Raw genomic sequence first — 22,015 nt, 5'->3', positions numbered from 1 at the left:
TCAAAATGCAATTCATGGAATTCCTTGATTCTGCTTATTTTATTACTTACTAAATGAGAGCTTTAAATGCCATAACATCATTAAGACGAGTTCACTGCTAGCAACACACGTCAACAACCAACATAAACCGCGTAATCAAACCTTCCATGATGCCCATGATGGACTAATACTACAGTAAGTATGAGAATCCATATATCCATGTATAAGTAGGTATCAGAAACCGTATAATTGTATCAGTAATACTGGAAAATTAAAATATATTGAATACACCAAACTAGTATTTATTATTAAAACTATTTCCATTTCATAATTTGATCCAATTTCTTTCCCACTTATCCTACACAGGGGCACAGGGAGCTTGGAGTCTATCCCAGGGGACAGAATGGAAGACAGACTGGACAGGGCATCACCGGGCACAATCATACACACACACACACACACACACACACACACACCTGTTCACACACTAAAGACAATCAAGAAATGCTAATGAGACATGTTTTGGGACAGGAGAAGAAACTGGAATACCCTGAGAAAACCCCTGATGCACATACACAGGATGGAGGCAGGAACCAATCCCTCGTGTCTCGAGGTGTGAGGTAAATGTGACTAAATGTGAGTGTATTTTCACATTTATTTAAATTCAATCTGAGAAATGACACTCTATGATGCATCTACAGTAACTTCCCCCACGAAATGCCCCAGAGATTTCATGAGCACTGTAACTAAGTTATTTAAGCCTGCCGTGTTGACACTTCCATCGCACATACGTTATGCGAAGACGTGAAATACAACATCGGGTATAATAAACACGAACGAGGTGGAATACTTTCTCAATTATCGCCTTTTCAAAAGAAGGAAGTAAAAGGAAATAGCCTGAGCAAACACGGTGTAATAAAAATACAAATCACACAAAGGAACAAATGAGTAGTTTGAACGAAATACCTGGCGCACAGCAAGCTCGGCTTTTCTGTAGATCGCGACTGCTGTTTAGTCACAGCTTATTTATGAACTGGAAACTTACAGTAAACAATAGCAACGCATACTGTTGTTTTTCTGTCTACACCACAAGACTCCTTCATAATGGCTTTATAATAGTACAGTGAGTTACTGATAGACCGGAGATTTTTTTTTAGCTCTCGTACTCGTTGTCACGACAAACTGTCACTGCACACGCTTACGGCTTATATTCGAGCTCTCCGCTGAAAAGTTTCCTGTCTTTATGCGGTTAAAAAAAAAAGTCATTTTAATTCAGATGGTTATAAATACCAATCTCAAGCACAGAGCTTCAATGACAAGAATAGAGAATAGAGTTGTGCTTTCTACATTGGCATGGGCGATCGGTTGAACGTTTGTTTTTAGACTGTTTTCTATCAGTACAGCACCAGGCTAAGAGATCGTTATGCATGCCTGGAGCTGAACGAAGGTGCGAGGAAAAGAGTGAGAAATAGGTTAAAGAAGGATGAGCAAACGAAGGTCATATTAAGAGGGAATGATATACAGATAGAGAGAGAGAGAGAGAGAGAAAGAGAGAGAGAGGGAGAGAGAATCTCTGAGCAAAAACCCATTTAGTGCTCCACTGGAGGCTTGTGCCAGAGGTTTAACAGTGTGTTCAAGCAGTGAAATGTTAGGAGAAAGGAGTAATGGGTGGAAGTAACCCATTTCTAACAGCACTATTAGAAAGATGGAGTACTGAGCTGCAGTTTAAATCCTAAATGATGAACATGTGACAGACGCCCGGAATTTCATCGAGCCTGAAAATGCCTGATATTTTCATCGAGCTACTTGAGCTTTTATGTTGACAGGCTCATGATAATCTAATTCCCTCTTACAGAATGTCTGATGAGCTTGTTCACTCATGAGAAGAAAGTTTAAAAGTCGAAATACGGAAGACTGAAATTAACTTGTGACTTTCCTTTCTTTTTTCACACCATAAAGAATGAGAATAAAAATAATTATAAGAATCATTTGTTTGACATGAATATTCTGCAATGTGATATTGTACATCCTTTTCCCACTACACACGCTCCACATCCTGTATAATAGCAATGCATTTCATACTTCTTGCCTTTTCTGTATTAGAGTGAAAACTGTAATTATCTAAAATCCCGCTATCCAATGTCACCCAAAAGAGGATGGGATTTTTTTTCATTTGCACATGTCATCTCAGAGTTTGGATCTAGATAGAGAACTGCCAACACCTGTTGTTGAAAGTGGGCCATCGGTTATTATTAAATTAAGTAATGGACATTCTTCAAATTCTTATCTTTTTTTTTTTATTTTTTTTTTTTAAATAACCGTAGCTTAATGATGCACGAGCAATCAACCGCCTTTCTTAACCTTCTCTCTCAAAATTCACTTTCTGTCTGGTCTTTATTTGGTTCTCCAAAAGAGGGCACTGAAGACACATCTGGAGACATCTGCTAAAGAGAGAGAGAGAGAGAGAGAGAGAGAGAGAGAGAGAGAGAGAGAGAGAGAGAGAGAGAGAGAGAGAGAGAGAGAGAGAGAGAGAGAGAGAGAGAGAGAGAGAGAGAGAGAGAGAGAGAGAGAGAGAGAGAGAGAGAGAGAGAGAGAGAGAGAGAGAGAGAGAGAGAGAGAGAGAGAGAGAGAGAGAGAGAGAGAGAGATGCAGTCTTAGTGGAAACTAATAAATAAATAAAAAATTAATCCATTGCTCATAGTCCACTGGATATTTCAAAACATTATAGGGAAGGAAACAGCAGGTGATAAGAAAATGATGAAACTTGTTGTAATCTAGGCATTATCTGGGAAAACGAAATATTTACCCATAGGTTTTAGACTTGTTTTTATTCCTTTCATCACAGAAGAGATATACAATCTTAATGTTACTTCAAAGGCCAAATTCACAAGCTAAATATCAGCGCAGTTCTCACTCATTTAACCTTTGTGGACTTGAACTTGGCTTGGGATTGTGGAACACTAGAAATAGTACACAGCACAAGAAGGAGTAGGGCCACTCGGGATCAAATTGGACATGGACTTTACACAGCCAGTTAATTAGTGTGGAGATGTCTTCTGATTCCCTGTTTGTCCCTCACCATTGCGGTATGTAGAAAAATTCTCTATTTGTTGGAGTATATATATATATGTCCATGTTTTTTTTTTTTTCTTTTTTTTTCTTTTGACATAAACCTCACATGTTTGTCTTTATGGTCATACCTAAAGCTGAGGCAAAAGCACATGTCAAAAAAAAAAAAAGAAAGAAAGAAGAATAAAAAACTCAATCATTCTTTTGAAAACTCTCAGGTAGTTATTTAGCAACTTCACGAAAAGGCATGTTAAGTGCACAGCAAATTATATAAAAACATTAAATTCCTTATTCATCTAATTTCTTGTAACACAGAACGCCATCTCAATGAAGCATGGTGTTGGTAGCACCATAGTGTGATTTAACCTTGGCTGCGTTTCTCATTAACCTAAATGGTCACTATTGATGGACAGCATACTCTCATTAGATAGATCGATCACAGTAGATGATTGATGATGATTAGTAGATTAGTAGATTAGATTAGTAGAATCGACTACTGATCGGAAGGTCATTGGATCGAATCCCAGGTCCACCAAGTTGCCACTGCAGGGCCCCGGAGCAAGGCCCTTAACCCTCAATTGCTCAGGTGTATAAACTGAAAAATGTAAGTCACTCTGGATAAGAGTGTCTGCTAAATGCTGTAAATGTAGATCGATTGTCTGTATTATGTTCAGACTTTGCCGTACTTCTTTATAACCAAACCCTAACTTACACATTTCTATGACTTTATTCAGTATTTGTTTTAATTGTTCATTAGTTTTCATGAAGCTCTTCCAGAAACCAATGCAGATGTACAGTATGCACATTGAGACCACATGACATTTTATTTGCATACACTGGTCATCAAATGGAATTTATACTTATCCACAGCTTAATGTTCACTACATAAAATATAATCCTAATGAAATGCATTTCACTTCCAGAATGTAACGATACAAAGCATGGAAAAGTTTAAAGTGGGCGAATACTTATGCAAGGCACTGTATAAAAGTGAAAGTCCAATTTGCACAGTCTTGTCTAGTATCCTGCCAAGTCTATTTTGATCTATGAGTCAGCTAAAGTAAAGGTCAGGTGAAATGTCATGTGGGAAGGTGATGCTGAGGAGCACTGAACACAACAGTGCTTTAGAAATTATTCACAAGAAATATTTACCACACATTCCAATGATAATAATAATAATAATAATAATAATAATAATAATAATAATAATAATAATAATAATAATAATAATAACAAGAACAATATCAGCACTTTAACATTTTTCTGTGCTTTTCTCCTCAAATTTCTGAATGAATAGTCTGTAGCTTCGAGGAGACCTGCGTCACAGTGACGACAGTTTCCATGATTCAGTTCTCACAGTGCATGAGTGAGGAGTGATGAGTGTGGAAGCAAAATGTTCACAGAATAGTTAGTCACCGGTTTAGATATTAGCATTAGGACAACCTTTGGATAGTTCAAATTGATTAGATGGTTATCGTTTGCCGGTCGGATTTCATCAGCCGTATTTGATGAAAGCCGTAGACATATCTCCGGACCCATTAGTACCACATGCAACTTCAAATTGGTCACTCAGTGTGCTACTGAGCTACAAAAAAAAAAGAATATTTTTTTAAATGTTTTTTTTTTTTTTCATTAAATTGCATAAAATTCCCAGTAATTTCCAAACATGAAGACATACTGAGGTTTGTAAACAATGTACTTGCCACATGTCAAGAGTACTTTAAGGGGCGAAGCATAATTTAACCAATGGGCTGTAACTCATAGTTGCTTACATGGATTTGTGTAGATCGTGAAGTCTCTGTGGATTTATGCAGTGTGTAAAAGTTTATCATCTTTAAGTAAGCGATCCTGCAATCACAATCTGCTAACTGGGACATTTCTGGCAGCTGAGTAGAAATAATAATTCATTTATATAAATCTCAATAGACAAGAGCTCTAGAGAAGTAGAATCTTTTAAATGTTCTGTACATTATGTGTCATAGATGCCTTGTTTTTGTCCGGTGCCATGTGCTTTTGTTTATGTCTTGTGGTCTAACGTGTGTTTTCGTTTTTAAAATCAAACTTTATTTAAGCATTTTTAAGACATCACATTACCTTACCCTGTTTCTGCCTCTGTTCCTTATGTTTCACTAATTATCTTCCCCGTTTATACCTGCTGAGTCCTTGCTTCTTGGTTACTTGGTACCTGGTTTTTGTGTCGTTTTTTGTTCTTTTTTTTCTTTTCTTTTTTTTTTCATTCTCTGTTTCCCTGTATCTTGAGTTTGTATTTCTTCTTTTCCCTGTATCTTGAGTTTGTATTAGTTATTTTATAATAGATCCCCATCTGCACCTTTTCTCTGCATTTTGGTCTGTATTCTGTTTCCACCTGACAGTATGTGTTGATTAGCTATTCATTCGCTAAATACATTAACATGTCTGAATTAGTTACAAAATGTATTTATTTTTTTGGTGAATAACTCCGGCTTGCTTTTAAAACACTACTGACCAAACAATTTGATTTGAGAGCTTGTTGTGTTGAATAATGCTTAGCTCCTCTCATAACTATGGCTACATGTATAAACCAAATGACCACACTAATCTCTCAACCCAATCGTTCATAACTCCATCAGCTAAAAATATACAATCAATTTTAGCCTTGTTCACATCTTAGATAGTTTTGCTTAAACATTCATACACATCCAGCCCTGACTAATTGGGCATGTTTTTTTTTTTTTTTTTTTTCTCCAGCAGCAATGACAATTGCTTGTAGTTTTTTTTTTTTTGCAACAAAAGAAATGACATATTAGGCTAATTTATTGTTAAATCATGATTCATGCAGCTGCACATGAGACATCACCATAAAGAACGCTGGATTTCTGTAGCCATTGCTACAGTATGTCACAGTATAATATAAAGGTTTGTGTTGAAAGTCCCGGGTACAAACACTCATTCTGGATCATTCCAGTCATTTTAGTTCTCATCTAATAGGATGAATCTTTGCCTACATTAACACTCCATTCTATGGTGGAATCTATTGAGACCGACAGAGGCAGCGGTCAGGACAAGGTTTGAAATCACACTCATGGTCTTTTCCTCTCCTACTCACTTTCTCCCTGCCCTTGTATGTCTTCATTTTACTTTAATAGAACAGGTAGTTAATGTGAGACAAAGCCAGGTACCGTGCTGAGTAGAAAACCAGCTCATCTTTCTAGTCTCTTGTTATATTATTTCCTTGCTATAGGAACCTAATCACTGATGGGGTAGTGTGATTTATCCTGGTGTAAGTCCTCTATTTTGAATTGATACATTATAGATAGATAGATAGATAGATAGATAGATAGATAGATAGATAGATAGATAGATAGATAGATAGATAGATAGATAGATAGATAGATAGATAGATAGACTATCAAACATAAACATTTACAGTGTTGGAAAAGATCTACATAGACTTTATCTATACACAATTACATTAAATGTCATTCAGAGTTTTTTCATGCTGCTGTTGATGTTCATTAGATGCTTCATGTTGTTTCTACACGGAACAATTCACAGATATGTGTGTGGAGAGGGAATAGGTCACTGAATTTAAGCATCTTTAAAGCCTATCTGAATGTTCCTACATCTCGGCAACAATGCATCCTATGAGATTAATTATTTCCTTTTAACTTTGATGGATTGTAATTGTCAGTTCTTAAGACATCTTTTATCCCTACACCCAATGAACACGGCACCAATTAACTGAAGAGCTGGTGCAACATTTAAGAGGCCCTAAAAGCAGACAGCTTGTTTCACTGTCTGACAGCTTGTTTTTAGTAAAGATCAGAAAAATCCCAGGATGAGTAAAAACACAAACACATTAGTGCTTTTCTTAGACGATTCATCAAAATTAACATAAAATTCCTATAGAAACCCATAAGAGTCGTGTCACTTCCTGTGATGATGGACTAAAGATCCTGCACAGTAACCTCTCAGCACCGGCTTGTCTAATCCAGCTCCTTGTCTAATCCAAACTGATTTCTGGTAATAAAAGAGTTAAAGTAGATCTAGGTTTTAAGAAACTCAAGTGTCTGGAGAACAACTGTGGAACATATTAGCAAGCTTATTTATAAAATTGCACAAAGTCTATATCCTATATTTATTTATTTATTTATTTATTTATTTATTTATTTATTTTTATGTTTTTATGTATGTATGTATGTATGTATGTATGTATGTATGTATGTATGTATGTATGTATGTATGTATGTATGTATGCATGTATGTATGTATGTATGCATGTATGTATTATTATTATTATTATTATTAATAGAAGAAGAAGAAGAAGAAGAAGAAGAAGAAGAAGAAGAAGAAGAACATTCTACATAAAAAAATTCTACTATAAAGATTCGAGTGCTCGAACAACAAAAATAAATAGATAGATAGATAGATAGATAGATAGATAGATAGATAGATAGATAGATAGATAGATAGATAGATAGATAGATAGATAGATAGATAGATAGATAGATAGATAGATGTGTTTGTTCCTTTTATATTTGTTTACTATAGGGATATTCGCATACTGTATGCCTACTCAACAAGGGGAAACCTCCTCAGTGTTGAAAAACTGACAGAAACGTCATGAGTCTGATGATTGAAGATGAAGATATTAATGATTTAATGCTTGACATTAATGGAAAAATGCTTGTAAAAATCTCTTCCTAAACACCAAAACCCATTGAAAAGGAAGAAATGCTCTTTTGTTATTTTGACATATCTTACTGTTTTGAATCTCTAACCTTGTCTGTAAATATGACCAAAGACCAGACAGAGTATTAGCTTCTAATTCTTATGCTGTATGCTGTTTTGCAGAAAGTAAATAAGCAAGACGCTGCTTTAGTACAGTTCACTGCATGTACAGTATGGTCAAGATTTTAATTAAGCAATCTGAGATATTGAGTCAAAATAACTTTTTTTTTCCGAGCTTAGGTTCCTGGCCTCCATACATCAACGCTTGATTAAGCTTCTGATTCTCAGATATACGTGTGGCACATACTAGCACTTACCAATATGTGCAAAAGCATTTTTCCGCTTTCTTTACACAAAGGCTTTCCTTCGTATTGGCTGGTATTTACGAGCACACAGAGCTCATCTCAGATCAGTTCCCATTCCTTATTGCCCACATCTAGCAAGAGAACACACACAAAGCCCTACAAAAATGTCAGAAGGGCAGCACATATCTTATTAAAAGTGTTTGTTTTCCAGGGGGAAGCTGCATTCATTATCTGACAGTCGGTGAGGTTTCAGCTCGGGTGAACATGATCAATACGCTTCCTGAGCGGAGTCACCTCAGAGCCATAGCGTTTGAGGACCACAGAAACAACCTTAAGGTGATATTTAATGTACGAATACGAATGTTTTCTACTCATTATGGTAATGTGAGGAATTTTCAGCATGTTAGAGTGAACATGTTGACATATTTCATCTGAGCCTATTTTAGTCGTTCTTCTCCTGTGATGTAATATAAGTGCAAAAGCAAGATGGAAAATGGAAGTGAAGGTGACTGAAATATGCAGTGACATGACTGGGCAATGTGAAAAAGAAAATTTTAACAGCAAATAATTGATCAAATAATACACAATGTTGGAGAATATCCAATCGTACATGGTTAAAAACAAATATGGCAGAAAAAGGCTATTCAGAAGAACAGTTTTTTTTCCCTGGAAGGACCTATCCATTAATGGACCTTTACAATTTTGTTGGTGCAACAGTGAACTAAAGTAAAATCTCCTTAGAGAAAATGCTACCATTATGTTCCACTCTGTGGTGAAAAATAATTAGCTGTTTATTGTCAGAGCAATAGAATGGTTTATTAGAAAGGAACAAACGAAAAAAAAAATCTTTCCTGGAATTATTATTAAAAAATAAAGAAATAAAAATGAGATGGTTTATGCATCTCAAATCTCCAACAGTGAACTTGTTGTAGTGTTGATTAATCTACTATTATTTATATATTTAAATAATATATATTTATTCAAATATATTTATATAATATATATTTATTCAAATATATTTAAATAATATATATATTTTAATATTGGTCATATTTTCATAAAAAATATTTGAAATAATTAACACCAAGAAAAGATTTTTTTTGCTGATAATTTACTGTTTTGCCCTTTTTTTTATTTTAGCATAAGATCAACAAATAGACAAAATGTGCTTTAGTATCATCCAGGCTAATACTCACTCACTCACTCACTCATTTTCTACCGCTTATCCGAACTACCTCGGGTCACGGGGAGCCTGTGCCTACCCCAGGCGTCATCGGGCATCAAGGCGGGATCCAGGCTAATACAATTTAATGATTTCAATTTTTTTATTTTAAGTGAAATTTACATTCTACCAATAATTTGTTCTAGACACGTCATAAGAAGAGACAGATGTTCAGGATTGAAAGAACATTATGGGATGAAAACGAACTTAAAATGGAGGAATTTCGGAAGAAAAATATGCTTTTGTTTCTGTATAGATTAAATAGATTCAAGTCATATGTTAATGGACTGGAACTGACTCTAATCTAATTGCTGTACATTTTGAAGATTTAGCTTACTGTATTAATGCTTTAAAAAAAATCACATGGGTTGTCATGAAGTACACGCTATCTGTTTTAAAAATGGTCTTGTGTGTCATGGTTATGATACATTACCCACTGCACATTTCCTTGTGACATGTCTCACTAATGCCTTCTTGTTTTTAGTTTCACCTTGATAAGTTCAGGTTTCTCTGTATTTCTTTGTCACTCTGTTGTGTTTTGTTTGTTGCTTTGCTTTCTGTAGCCTTGCTCATAGTCTATATGTGTTGCTATTTTGGTTTGTAGCCACTACACATGATAAAAGTCTACACTTGTATCCAGAGAATATGTCTGAGATGAAATTGCCCCCCACAGCTCATGGTTCAAGCCCCAGCACTGCCAAACTACCACTGTTGGGCCCTTGAGCAGGGCCCCTAACCCTCTCTGCTCCAGGGGTGCTGTATTGTATCATGGCTGACCCTAAGCTCTGAGCTCAACCTCCAAAGTTGGTATATGTGAAGAAAGAATTTTACTGTGCTGTAATCAATATGTTACAAAATAATACTGTAGACCTGAAATAGACCAAATTTATGAATGTCTATAGATCCTATAACTAAACATCACCAACTCTAAATATCTTACAAGCTAAAAATCAGTCAATAGTTTGGTTCATGTTAGACGTTAGACAGTCTAAAGGTTGAATCTCAATCAAAGGGACACATCAATACTTCAAAAACTGTGTTTCACAAAAATGAAAAAAAAAAAAAAAAGATTTTTCTTTTTCATCTGGTTTTAAAGAAATCAATGTAAATGATATGGGTTTATGTTTTTGTTTTACCAAACAAATATGCTTAATATATAATTATAAAGATGATATCTTACCAATTCCAGACTAAATGATCTCGAGTCATGTGACCCAGAAACTTTGTTGAGTGATCCTAATGTTTTCATTTTTGCCAGAAAAAGTATCTTGGAGCAGACTCCGCTTACTAAAATGTTAGCATAATTTGATGGCAAGACCGATCTTGTCCAAAATGTAGTCAAGTCCCACTGGAATGTGAGTTTTCTCCATGCTGGGGATGATCTTGTATTCAAGTCCAGCTCATGAGGCATCTGGAGTCAGGCTGAATTTGCCTGGATGTGGAGCCAGTGTAGGCCCAGTGAGACTCATCAGAGTGCACTGCATGTAGAGTGACAGGCCGTATTCAGCTTTACATGGACTTCTACAAGCCTGATATGGGTCATTGGGTACCAGGGGATCTGAAGCAGTAACTCTCTATCCTGTGATAAGCTCATAGGCTGATGTAGACTAACTGAATGGTCATTAGGGGACATAAGGAGAATCCTTAGAAATCTTAGTTACTAGCATAATGTCTTAGTTGTTTGCTCATGTTTCAAGTGTAAATTAGGATAAATCTATAATATTTCCTAACAGTCAGTGAAGCAGGAGTTACGGATTTCTTATTATTTTAAGATATGCATTATAGGCTGTTGCTATCTCTTTATTGTCCATAATGTGTGAATGGGTTTGGGAGTTATTGTACTTAGGCCTTGTGCCCCGTGTCCCCTAGGATAGACACCAGGCACCCTGTGACAATGTGTAGTACAAGCAATACAGAAAATGATGCAATATTTTATATTATTTATTTATTTGTTTGTTTATTTATTTATTTATTTATTTATTTATTTATTTATTATGAGTATAATAAAAGATCATACATACGAGCCCCCAAAACCAACAAGGCTTGTTAACTTGATTTACTATAAAAATACTTTATAAAGAAAAAATGGTCTGAAGACCTTGAATGCTTTGTATGCTCAAAACTTTACCACCTCATTCCAAGTCAAGTCAAGTCAAGTCACCTTTATTGTCACATCACCACAGCACATGTGCCATGGTGAGTGAAATTCTTGGGAGCGAGCTCCAGAAATTGCAGAACCTTACGCAAATATTGATAAACAACCAACTTGATGGCAATCTGAGCATGTATTCGAGCGGCTGAAGGGTAAGGACTATGCTCAAAGCTCAAATCTGAAAAGTAACTTTCAAATTTTTAACATTTTACAGCAAAATCTCATATCTTTTACTGAAATATACTGTATATCATATCATGCTACAGCTAGGAACACTTCATGTTTATCAAGTCAGTTTATATTTTAGCAGCTAGCTATTAGCGTTTGTATAGATTGTATCATCTAGTCTAGTCTCATGCTAGCTATTATTTGAGGAATGTTAGGAATAAGCCTGATGATGGTATGTTTAATCTAATTCTTTCTTTCCAAAATTTTTTCCTGCCTTGGTAATAAGTAAGACGTAATAAGTAAGAGGATGTAGAAGTTCTACTTTAAAGTGAAGAATCTGAAGCTGAGTGAAGAATCGGAAGCTGTTCTTCAAATGTTCTTTTTCTTGAGTAAAGAAAGTAGGTACTTTTCCCCCCACGGTCAAGGATCCATAAGATTCTAAGGATACAGAATCTTAACCACTACCTGGCTGCCTGTGTGATAAAAAGTCATGGCCAAATATCAAAACACATGAACAACATCGTATCTGCAGTAAATAATTAATTTTGACATAGCTTTAAGATGGAATAAACTGTCATGTCAGTCATATAATATGGATTATGCTTCAGTATTCGGAGAGCAGTGTGTCCCAGAATAGTTTATCTGTGACAAATGACATTTCTTTGGGAAGAAGTTGAAAAGGTCAGATGGTTTTGATGGGGTTAGAATCTCCCTTAGATTCTAACTAAAAGTGCAAGAAGTGGAACAGATGACAGAGACCTCAGAGGATCTGGAGTACTTTAGAGGGATCAGGTCAAAGTGAAGGTCTGGGCATCAATCAATGCGTCACATACAGTCAGATACTGTCAGCACATCACTGACAAGTCTTCTCACTCTCTTTTTTCTTTAGTCTCTGTTGTATTGTGCTGTCAAATGACTTGATGTACATTAACACATGCTTTGATTATTGGACCAAACTTTAATAAAACTATTATAACTTTATTCGGTGTCGTTGCTTTATATCTAGCTTACTCTTTTTATTCAATTTTTAATTAATACATTAAGTACCTTGTCATCATGAAAACTATGTAAAACTGTAAAATATCATGAGAACTGAGTAAAAATGTGCTTATTAATTTATTTATTTATTTATCTATCTATCTATCTATCTATCTATCTATCTATCTATCTATCTATCTATCTATCTATCTATCTATCTATCTATCTATCATGTATTTATCTATTTATTTATCTATCTATTTATTTATTATACTGAAATCAGTTTATTTTTGTGTGTAATTTCTATCACAAATACACAGCCTACATTTTTTTTTTTAAATTAGACCTCCTTTAAATTAGATACTTGTTACAAAACTCTAAGTACATTGCTATCATATAAACGCTAAGATTATATAGTTAGATGAAAGCCTTTTGTCCAAAAAAACCCTTACTGTATCTTTGGAAACGTATTAATACTTATCATATATTAATTTTATAGCAATTTGTATTCATTTGCGTTCACTGATTGTTCTTTAGTCCCACTTGTTCTGTATGTAATAAAGTAACTTTAATACAGTAAAGTAACTGATGTCATGGAAATGTTTTTCCTTTAGCGAACTGCTTCCATGACAGCAAATGCTCAGTTCTGCTTAGGTAACAGACTAGAAATCAACGTCTACATTGGCTATTTGCGTTTGGACTGGGAATAGTATAAGGTTTAAAAATTTAAGCTGAAGGATTTCATCCTGCTGCCTAAAATCACACTTACATTTAGATTTATATTTATGGCATTTGGCAGACGCCCTTATCCACAGCGACGATCTTTATCGGTGAATACATTAACACTGGTTCACTAGGCTACAGACTACAGGATACAATCAACCTAAAACCCTCAAGTTTTTTTTATTAATACAAAACTATTCACATAAAACAAACAGGGTAATAAGAGCTAGTTTAAGTGTTTCAGTTGGAGTTAGGTTTCACCCGTCGTTTGAAGGCAGTGACTCAGCTGTTCCAACATCTAGGGCAAGTTCATTTCACCACCTCGGTGCTGAACAGAAATGTACACATCATTTAATATTTCACTCATATGATACTTCGCTTGAAAATATCACAAAATTTAAGCGGGTTTTGCAAGGACACCTCCATGGCCAAACATAACCAGGGTTGGAAACGCTTATAGACAACACAAGGTTGAATTTTAACATAATAATAATGTAATAATAACAGAGTGTGTACTACTACTACTACTACTACTACTACTACTACTACTACTACTAATAATAATAATAATAATATAAGCAATTTTTTTACATTTACATTTTATATATGTTTGACCTTCACTATCCGGAGGTTGTAGGTTTGATTTATTCCTCTTAGTGCTTTGTGGCCTTAATTTATTTAGATTGGCTAATGTGTAGATCTAAATTGTCTGTAGTGTGTGAGTATATTCGCGATCTGTGATGTGTTGGCACTCTGTCCATGTTGTCCGAATAAAGCAGATATACTCCAGGATCCCTAAGACCCTATATACAGTAGGATAAATAGTACAGAAAACGGATAGATATAAACGTAAATGTAACCATTGCCATTGCAAATCAAGTTCTAAATTATAATCTGAGCACCTGACAATATAAAAGAGCTTGTCTGCTTGTTAAAATGAGTCAGATCCTGTAAAGTCACACCTTTATTCTCCAGCTGCATAAGGGAAGACAAAGAGACATAACTGTGATCACACGTGTCACTTTAATTACAGTCTACTCGCTTGATTGCGCTGGTGGACACGGAGACCGTGGTTCCGTTAATTAACCCGGACACTGTACTCCTGAACCCTATGACAGCACACAGACTAACATAGAGATAGATCTCCACAGAATTATTATCCCAGTTCGTGTCATGCTGTCTATGTGTAATTATAGGCAGCCCCAGATGGTATTCTGCTCTTTTCACCTAATCACTCTCACGTGTCCTTTGCAGCCATTCTCCTCTCTCGCTTGTTCACTGTGAAGAGCTCAATAGGATGTCATGAGTAACATTTAAATCACAGGTTCCACAGCTATGCAAAAATGTGTTCAAGGATGACCCATTTATGCATTTCAATAAGGTTTCTGCACTTCTTTCTAACTAATTAAATGTGACTTTAACACATACTCATGAACTAATACCAGAACACATTTTTGGCTGTAAACTACAAGACAGTGTGTCACCTAGCCGCATGTTATAACACTGTGCTGGTCGCTGCGTCCTTGTGAAAAGCCGAGGCGCCGCACGTCTTGTTTCCTCCAGCATCTTACGTGAAACCGTCAGTACACGAGAAGTCGATTCACACCGAGGAGGCAGTGTGATTTTTTTTTCCTCTTCATCGTGTAGAGATACATGCAAAAACTAGAGAGAGAGAGACTGAGAGCAAGAGAGAGAGAGAGATTTTAAAGCATTATCATGTTCATAAAGCAGAAGGTCAAAGGAAAGGATTGCACTGGGAAAAGTGTGCATCACACCTGGGATTGGATTTACACTTTTCTCAACAGTGGGGTGGAAATATTTATCTACCATTGGAAAGTAACACATGCAGTCAGCGCTGAACCTGAAGAGAGCATTATTGATTTTTTTATTTATTTATTTATTTTATAATGCAACCAATTTCACTACAAATTCCATTATTGACAAGTTGAGTTAAAATGAGAATATTTGAATACAGTGAATTTTAGAGATGTTTTTTGGCTCTAACGACAGCATGACAAGTTTTTAACAAAACCTCATGATCCATTTCTTAACTAATCTATCAGTGTCATTTAAACACACACTTCACTAGAAGAGATTAGACATGAGGAAAATCTGAAGAAGGGACTTAACCTGGTCAGTATCACACATGAAATATAGTGCTGAATATTAAATATTCAACCTACTGAATATTTACTTTGTTTTTCAACGTGGTCTCAGACTTTCAGATGCTGCACTTTATTACATTTCATTAATTTCGTCGTTTTTTTTTTTAAAAAGCGGCTTTATAGACACCCTCGTGTAGAAGACAGTACTAAGTGTATTCACATGATGTTCAGTAGGAGCAGAATGGACAGGATGTTCTAGCAATTTATGATGAAACAGCAGATTCTAGTGACAAATATAGACGAGATTATACAACAAAAGAAGCTGTGACTTGGACAGTTTTTGGGCAGCACAAATTTTTAGTGTGTAAATGTGATTCCACCCCCAGCAACAGACAACTCTTTCTCCATTCTGTAGTATTTTATTCACATTCATTTTAATCCTTATAGATAGATAGATAGATAGATAGATAGATAGATAGATAGATAGATAGATAGATAGATAGATAGATAGATAGATAGATAGATAGATAGATAGATAGATAGATAGAATACAGTCTTACTGCAATGGGCACAAAGGACCTTCTCCAGGTCAATACAACATGTTTAGAGGGTAATTGATTGATTCAGTTGGTTTGGTGACCTGGAACTCTAGTTAAGCCCCTGCAACTTAAACTATCAGATACAGATGTGAAAGAAGAAGTAACTAATGAGTAAATAATGATTGCACCTATTGTATTTAAGACCCTGTCGAGACATATACAGCTGTTTTTTTGTTTTTTTTTGCAAACATAGTTTTAACTAAAAAAAAAAAAATACATATTGAGGAAAAAAATAATAAAAATATAAAAAAATATATAATAAAAAAAATACAAAAATGACTCAAATGCAAAAAAAAAAAAATCACATAAGCACTGCAGGAAAAAAATAAAATAAAATAAAAAAACACCACTGTAGTCAAAAGTTCAAAATGAAATATGATAGAAGGATTGATGATATGCCTGTTGAAGCTGTTATGAAATTTCTGGAAATTTCAACAAATTTCTGATGACATCAGGCCGTTGTCAAATTTAATTAGGGTTTGAGCAATGGGCAGATAGAGATACATGACACACACACACACACACACACACACACACACACACACACACACACACACACACACACACACACACTCACAGACTGTCAGATTGAACCTTCCACATTTCGCCCTACTTTGTCTTTAAAGCCTTTCAAGCTTCTCTCTGTCTCACTTCGAGTTACTTCTCCCATTCTCCGGCTCATTTTCCTTCCCGCTATCTAGCTATCTCTTCTATTCCTTTCTCTCAGAAAAAGAAGCCAGAGTGTCCTCTGGATCTATTGAGTTGCTAGATGTTCCTCCTTACTCTTGCTCTTTTCACTGACCATCCTATCTACCGAGGATTAAATGAGCCACAAGTCAGGACCTCGATGGTGTCACTTGTGCAATATTGGATTCTCCTTCACACAAGCTGCATTTCGGTGTTGCTCAAAACCTACAATACAACTTTGATCATATATTGTATTTGTGTGAGAAGGTGAGAGAGTGTGTGAGGGAATGAGGGAGTGAGAGATAAAGGGAATGACAGAAGTAATCACAGGAAGTGAGTGAGAGAGAGCCATGAGGAAGAATTCCACTTGTCGTCGTATGTAAACATTCATGAACACTGTGTGGATGAAGGCATGCATTTTTAAACGTGGCAGAGCTACTGTACTATACAGGTGAAGCAAACCTCATTCTCAGTGCTATCTGTATTCAGTTCTTTTCAGACGAGCTTTACGTGTTTAGAAGCTTGTGATAGTTTGCATGGAATAAAAAGTAGTGTCCAACCAAACGAAGCTCGTAAACAAACATGAGCATATACAACTTGCATACGATGAATATCAAAGTTCTATAAAAATAAAAGCATGTAACGTAACGTAACGCAGCTTAGGCCGCCAATGAAATCGTTCAAATCGGATACTATTCCTAAAGGGAAAAGTTTCTATGTAGATCCCTATGGCAGAGTGCTTTCCTATCAGAAAGGAGTCTAAGCAGAACTCTTCCAGAGAGAAAAGAACTTATCATTGTTTTTAGAATGTACAGTACAGTAAAGGAAAGTAATTATGCAATGAATCGTCTGCATAAGGGATTCATGTAGAAATTCACAACCTGTTGACTAACACCTTTACCCCTAGCACTGCCCCAACAAATTGTAATTATCAAATGATATCAGTTCATCACAAGAACACTATTTATAAGGTAGACATCTCATTTTATACAACTGAGCATTAAGGGCCTTGTTCAGGGGCAGCGGACACTTTGTGGACCTACTGTAGGATATGAACTCACAAGCTTCCGATCAGTGGACCAATACCTTAACCACTACGATAACACATCCCAAAACAGAGCTTCAATCTATAAATATACAGCTGGGTGTTTCAGGAAGTGGAACCCTTCTCTTCCAGTTCATTGTTATATTGAATTTTTACCTTCTAATGTAAGGAAAAATACAATATAACAATGAACCAATTCTTTAAGGTTCTATGGAAAACCCACAATAGAGAATTTCACAGTTTCTGGTTGAAATAGAGCCGTTATAGTAGTTTAAGAACAGTAATAGTCTGAGGAACTAATGCATAATAATTCAATGTAAAATCCTGAGTGTTTTCCAATCGGAAATGAGCCAACGTAGTACTTATATAGAAAGATAAGAACAGTACAATCTTACACATAAAGCTGCCAAGATGAACCAAAAGGGTTTTCCTAGTGATGCCATTAAAAAATATTTTTGTCCCAGAAAAAAAAAATGTAGTTCCATAAAAACATTTTTAGTCTCAAGAACCGTTTCCACTACAAAGAACATTTACATTCATTCATTTTCTACCGCTTATCCAAACTTCTCGGGTCACGGGGAGCCTGTGCCTATCTCAGGCGTCATCGGTCATCAAAGCCAGATACACCCTGGACGGAGTGCCAACACACTCTCATTCACACACACTCACACACTATGAACAATTTTCCAGAGATGCCAATCAACCTACCATGCATGTCTTTGGACCGGGGGAGGAAACCGGAGTACACGGAGGAAACCCCCGAGGGAATCGAACCCCCAACCCTGGAGGTGGGAGGCAAACGTGCTAACCACTAAGCTACCGTTAAAGTTTCTTCACAGAACCACACACACTGACAAAAAACTAAACTCCTTATTTTTAAGAGTGTAATTGCTCGATTAACCAACTATTAACTTTTCATTTATATTTTGGCAGACAACCTTATCCAGAGCGACATAAAACTCTGTTGTTGATTTTTTATTTTTTTTTTATAATACACATTTAAAATGAACATGGGAAAAAAATGCAAATTTAAGAGTTTCAGGAAGAGGTGGGTCTTCACTCGTCCTTTAAAGAAAGATACAGAGTAGAACTCAACAGGAAGATCTACAGAAAAGAAGATCTGCTTTTTGGGGTCGAGTAGAACTTTTTTTGAGAGGTTAAAATCCAGAATTTACTCAATAATTAAACCCTTACAGTTTAAGCAGAGCAGAGTGAAAGTGGTTCATGCAGAATGCTGTGAAGAATCCTACTTAGCACTTTTCATATTCACAAAGCTCAGTTGATTTAATGTTATTTTTCACTTTGTGGCTTCTCCCAATTCTCTGTTTCAAAGCAATTCTATATTTTTTGTGTTGAGTAGTGCAATAACATCATGAACAGCTGTGTTATTGTACAATTTTTAGTCCTTTTTTTTGCTTTAATAAAGATTCTTTCCCCAACAAGACACACCGACTACAAACATTTCCGTGAGAGTTTGTTTCTATCTGACCAGCAGTGGCAGAGATATGGAGCTGATTTTAGTGTGACTTGCCCCGCTGAACCTCACCGTAACAGAAACTCAAAAATAGAGCAGGTGCGAGTCTGCCACAACCTTAAAGTGGCAATTGAAACATGATTCGAGTAACCTGTCTGGCCCCATGGTTCCAGGACTAATGATGTGCTTTCAGGCTTTTCATCAAGTCCAGTTTAGCACAGAGCAAAAAGGTTCAGCTGCTCCAGGAAAAAGAACATTGGTGGGAGTTTTTCTGGCTTAATGCCGCTGCACACTGCATGGTGTTCCACTCTTTCTTCCATAGATATTCTATACAAAGCATAATTTTGTGTTTATTTACCACTTTATGGTCAGAACTGTTGCTTGTGTGACTGTATTGCAGTTCGTTTAATTTGCTGCCGGAGAGCTGCGTCTCTAACAACAAAATTCCATTTACTCATCTCCATTCATCTGGAATCCAGACATTTCATTCTAGATAAGCTCCTATTCAACATCATATTATTATGAGCTGATACAAATTCTGTCATTACGCCTTCATCTTCACACAGTCTATTTCAAACAAAGCAAGGCACATATTCCTGCTACATGAAAGGAAGTGCAAAATTGAATTTTTTCCACCACTTGGTGCAGGCGAGCCATTATTAACCTACTGCCACATTTTTACTGCCAGAAGCAAGAGTTCATATCGATCAAAGAGCTTCTTTTCTTTTCTTTTTTTTTTTTATCTGATTTTACAGCTCTGTTCTTATCTAATGTAACCGCACATGAGGGGAATTATTATTATTATTATTATTATTATTATTATTATTATTATTATTATTATTATTATTATTATTATTATAATCTACCAAATTAGTTAGTGCAGTTATTTGAATATATCTTATATTATGCCAGTACTAGCATATTATCTAATAATGCCACGTTGTCTATTATAAGCATTATACATGTTGTTTGGTACATTTTAGATAGAATATGATTGTATCCTGATTTATTTATTTATTTATGTATTTCTTTAAATTTTATTAAGGCTAAACCGCAGCTGAAATCATTGTTACCTTGTACATGATGTACACATGATTACATTTTGAGCAACTGACCACAAGAGGGCAGTAATCAATCATGTCTGGACAGGAATGGAGCAAATAGACAAACATTACATTCTTTGCCTGAACTTGCCCCAAAAGCACATCTGTGGTGCATCCAAGAAATAGCTGTGAGTATGTGTGACATTTTAACTCACAGAACTCTCAAAATGTCTTGGCGGATCACAGAGACTCAAAAGCAGTGAGAGCAGAATCCTCCACAGAGACAGAGACGAGGCTAATGTCACTTGAGCCATATTTATTCAAACAGAATCTGAGTTAATCTTACAAGCACACAATTAGGTTCATGTTTATCAGAGACAACTAAACATGTGCAAGAACAAAAACTACTAATGATTTTGATGATGATCATAACCAAGTCTCCTGGATTTAGCCTTTTCTCCCACTGTCAGTTAGGTCTTGGCAAAATCCCACCCACCAGCCAGCTCTTCCTAAAGTCTTTGAGACAGTGTTGCTCATGTTGCATCACAACGAAGCATTATCTTTCGTTCATCAAATTGTGATGTTTTGCCAGTGCCATTGTGATTGACAGCTGAGCGAATGAATGCCCCTCTGACACAGAGTCTGAAATGTTTTACTTGCTTGTAGTCTCAGCTATGGATGGTGGTGGCATTGAGATCCTCCTGACAATAGGACACATGTTTTAGACCCAAATCTTTATAGAATAAAAAATGTAAAAAGAGACCCAGGAACACCAAAGTATAAAAATGAAGCATTACAACCAAGACAACCAATAAACCTAAACCAAATAAAAAATATTAAAGATAGTTCCAGCATAAAATGAAAAGTATAGAACACCATATATTACTACCAGTTAAATTATGCCATTAAAGAAGCAAGATATTTCACTCTGCATTTTAACTGACTTAATCTGTATATGATTATGAATGTGAGAAATCTTAGTAAGAACAGCTGCAGATCTCGAATGTCCCCTCTGAAGGCTATTGTTTTTGTTGGGAGTGACTCATAGATTCCAGAGTCTGCCTGAACACTGCCTTGACCGCCAGCTTAGTCGCGCCTCTTCAGCCTCTGTGCCAATAACCCAATAAAGTCTGCCTGAGATGCAATTAAGACATTATTACACCCTCCGATGGTCTCATCTGAGCCTGGGGCTTGACCCATGCTATGCTGGATGCCCTAGTACAGTTTCTCTCTGCAGTGACTCAGAATGAATCGTCCCCTTTCCCTCTGTTTTTGAGACTCTGGCGAAGTTGCTCACATCTGTGACCCAGTATAAACCCCCTCTGCTCTGTCCCTCTACGCCAGCCAAGCTGTGCCCTCTGGGCTCCGAGATGCCAGAGTGAATGACTTTGCCTGTGACAGCTGCACAGGGGAAACGGTATGGGCAAGCAGGGCTCATCTGCCACCACCAGGGGGAAATGAGGCCTGACGTGGTACAATGACACGTCACACATGCTCCAAGTTTGTCTGCCATCCATTACTCTAAAATTAAAAAATGTGTTTGTATGCATGCCTACTGTGACCCACATTAACAAAGTTCATTCATCCATTTGGCCTGAATTGAGTGCCAGGACAGAGAAGAGTCGATGCAGACCTACCTTGTATCCTGAGAAATGGTGTGACCAGGCAAGAAGATGATGCTAAAGGATCTGAGATAGTATGGTGCAGTGCAGGGAGTGATAGGAACTTTGGGATAAGAGGGTGCTGGTCCAGTTTG

At 36.2% G+C, this 22,015-nt stretch overlaps 1 long non-coding RNA gene across 1 annotated transcript; it reads left to right on the top strand.

The window, feature by feature from the left end:
- Positions 1-467: 467 nt before the first annotated feature.
- Positions 468-12,551, top strand: LOC113652762. The gene is made up of 3 exons (XR_003442935.2): positions 468-599; positions 8,275-8,399; positions 9,432-12,551. It is a non-coding gene; the product is annotated as an uncharacterized LOC113652762 (long non-coding RNA).
- Positions 12,552-22,015: the final 9,464 nt, after the last annotated feature.

Source organism: Tachysurus fulvidraco, chromosome 13 (genome assembly GCF_022655615.1).
Source record: "Tachysurus fulvidraco isolate hzauxx_2018 chromosome 13, HZAU_PFXX_2.0, whole genome shotgun sequence".
In the NCBI taxonomy this organism is placed as follows: domain Eukaryota; kingdom Metazoa; phylum Chordata; class Actinopteri; order Siluriformes; family Bagridae; genus Tachysurus; species Tachysurus fulvidraco.
The sequence above is the reverse complement of the archived record's forward strand: the minus strand, read 5'-3'. Positions and strand labels throughout refer to the sequence as shown.